Source organism: Lathyrus oleraceus, chromosome 5 (assembly GCF_024323335.1).
Source record: "Lathyrus oleraceus cultivar Zhongwan6 chromosome 5, CAAS_Psat_ZW6_1.0, whole genome shotgun sequence".
Lineage (NCBI taxonomy): Eukaryota > Viridiplantae > Streptophyta > Magnoliopsida > Fabales > Fabaceae > Lathyrus > Lathyrus oleraceus.
This window is the reverse complement of record NC_066583.1, coordinates 528,922,203-528,925,418: the sequence shown is the minus strand read 5'-3', so window position 1 is coordinate 528,925,418 and position 3,216 is coordinate 528,922,203. Positions and strand designations below refer to the sequence as shown.

The window sequence follows — 3,216 nt, the reverse complement described above, 5'->3', positions numbered from 1 at the left end:
GCACATCCAGAAAATGTAGAAGTATCTTTGTGGGAGTTTTTGCACAAAGAACTATAGAGATAGGCTAGACATGCGGATCCCCAACTATAACTACCTATTCTATCTATATGTCTAAGTAAAGGTAAGTACATAATATGCATGCTAGAACCACTACCTTCGGGAAATAAAAAGGATCCTAGTAACAACATAATGTAACACCTAGTTTTGATGATTCGAGCATCTTCGGTAGAATGCTCATCTAAATAAAAACTATTATAATATGACTTTAGGCGTGAAAGTAGTATACCTTGTCCCCTAGCATTATCATCTAACAAATCAGTGTTTAAAAGCTCCATGCAAATAGGTCACACTACGCATCTATTTATAAGACAAAAAAGGCATTTTATGAGGGACTCGGCAATTGAGTTGGCGCCTCCTTTTAAAACATACACATAGGCGCCAATTGGATTGGCTAGGGCACCTACCCTAGGCTAGGGCACCTGCCCTAGCCAATCCAATTGGCGCCTCCATTCAATTTTTAACAACAGTCGCCATATGAACAACTTTCATGTTCATCAAAAATCCATTTGAAACTTGGAAGCTCATCATTAATTTCAAAACATTATAGGTCATTTTGACAGAAACCCTAATTTTGGGTCGAGTTTGCAGGGATCTAACTCACTCATTTTTAATTATTTTGAGGTGGGACCAAGTGCATTGGAAAATTTAAGATGTCTACTTCAAATGTTATGTTGGACAAAAATTCATATTCCTAAAAGAAACACATGCAATAATACAAAACATTATCGGTCAGATAGTAGTTGAAAAACTCAGAAGTCCAACTTCAACTGCCCATAACTTTCTCAAAAAAAATCCAAATGTTGCAAATTTTATATCCAAATTCATTGTCTTGAAAAGGTATACAACTTTCATGTTGGAGGTTTTTTCATTTGAGTCTTTTTTAAGGGAGGCGCCAATTGGATTGGCGCCCCCTCTTAAAAATTACACATAGGCGCCAATTGGATTGGCTAGGGCAGGTGCCCTAGCCAATCCAATTGGCGCCTCCTTGCAATTTTTAAGAGGGGGCGCCAATCCAATTGGCGCCTCCCTCTAAAAGTGGGGTATATTGGGAATTTTTTTTAAAACTGGGTTATTTTGGGAATTTCTTCGAAAATGTGGGTTAATTAGGTAAAAAATCCTTCAGATGTCTCTCCCTCTCTCTCACTTACCACTTCCGCCTCCGCCGTGCCCGAGGTTCCCTCGGCGGTGGAGATTTCCAGAATCTGAAAATAAGGACACCATTCTCTTCATCTTTTCAACCTAAAAGCAAAATTGCCACTAATTTCCATCGAAATTGAACCCTAAGTTCTAATTGATCAAAAGTGTGGAAGAACCCTAGGTCCTAATTCCAAAACTAACTGAAGATTCGGAGGAATCGGAGCCCAAAAGGTTAGGGCTCTGATTCCCCAAGCTCTAAGCTACAAACTGGAAACAGATTTGAAGTGAAATGCAGAAAAAGATTCGAGCAACCTACCGGAGAAGGTGAAGCTGAAGACGGCGATGACGACGAGATCTCATGTATGTTCTGGTTCGTTAATTCTTCCCTCCTTCTGTTCTTCTTCTTTCTTCTTCTTCCTCTATGCTTGATGCATTTCTTGTTGATGTGCGCGAGAGCTTAATTCGGCTTAGCTCTTGTTGTTTCAGAGCTTCAAGGTGAGGCTCTAAGCAACAATAGAGAAACGAGCTCTGAAGTGAGGTTGAGAGAGATAGTAATGAGAGATAAGAGAGCGTGTTTTTCTGTGATCCCCTGAATTTGTGATGATGAAGTCAATTTATAGACTGTGATTCTGTTAGAAACTCGGAAATTCACTTCAAATGAAACTCAAATGCAGAAATTAGTTAGCTGAACAAATTCGATTAAAACTTAGTTAGGGTTGGTTAGTAATGTAATTGTTCTGTTAATGGAATTGGAAATGAATCTGAAATTAATTTGTTTTTGAATTTTTGGTTAATTTGTAAATGAGTTTGAGTTTAATTTCGTTTGAGTTTATTGGACTGAATCGATTTCCTGCAGAGTTGCATTTCAACTTAATGTTTCTGTAATGTTTAAAGCATCCGTTAAAAAAGTTAGTTGTGTTAGATTGATGGCCTGCATCAGTTCTTATAGTTAGGATAATTTGTTAGTGTAAAAAAAATCAGTTGGGAAATTCATTGAGTTAACTAACTCTATTATGCTTTCAGCTTTGCAACTTCATGAATTTTTGTTATTGCAGGTGGATACATTCTGACTTAAATTGTTGGTGGACTTGCAGGTTGGAAATGGTTTTTTCATGCTTCTCTCCTTTTGAAACTCAATGCAGGAAGATGGTAACTGATGCTGCAGAAGCAATGCAGAGGGTTTGATCAATGCCATCATGGTCAATGTGATTAGGATAGGTTAAGTAGTTGATGGTATCTTAGGTTATATATTAGTTTATGTTCATTTGGATGTACATTTCTAATGTGTAATGCATTATCATGGATTTATGTTCATGGATCTTTTGTAAATGCAAATTGGATTTTGAATGCAAAGTTGACAATTGAGTAAAAATAGAAATTTGGTATGAATTAGAATGTGTCTATGAATGAAATGTGTATAAGTGAATTTGCAAAATGAGAAATCATTTATGGATGCAATTTTGAGTATTGAATGAAAAATGAAATTGTTATGGAAATTGCATGAATAAAGAGTCTATAAATGGAAGACCTTCATGAATGGAAAGCATGTATCAAATGGATATTGGAAAACATGTTTGAAACATGAATTTGAATTGAATGTACCAAATGATGGAAAAAGGGATCAATAGTTAATGAATTTGAAAACTTGTTAAACAAAAGTGTAAATTGAACCCAATGCAAAGGATCAAATGGATGGCTGACCAAAAAGCCAACAATTGACCAAAGTCAACTGTGGATCTTGAATTAGGGTTTTCATGTGTAATGCAAACAAGACATGATTCATATGGAACAATGACTAATATTTAACCAACAATGCATGAATCAATGGAACCAATACTTGAATGGGTCAGTCATCCTTGTCCATCTGCACCACATGAAATGAATCAAGATTTATGGGCCTATGCATTTGCCAATACCAAAGACCTAAGTCAATCGCCTAGGAAATGTTAAATATGATTCATATATGGATGCTTGAGCCAATACCTGAATTAGATGAGATATCCACCATGTAGGCATGTA

The 3,216-nt window shown here is 36.4% G+C and overlaps 1 long non-coding RNA gene across 1 annotated transcript; it reads left to right on the top strand.

Moving 5' to 3' along the window:
* Positions 1 to 1,184: 1,184 nt before the first annotated feature.
* On the top strand, positions 1,185 to 2,586 carry LOC127086114 (uncharacterized). Its single transcript, XR_007789395.1, has 2 exons — positions 1,185 to 1,567; positions 2,292 to 2,586. It is a non-coding gene; the product is annotated as an uncharacterized LOC127086114 (long non-coding RNA).
* The last annotated feature ends 630 nt before the right edge of the window (positions 2,587 to 3,216 follow it).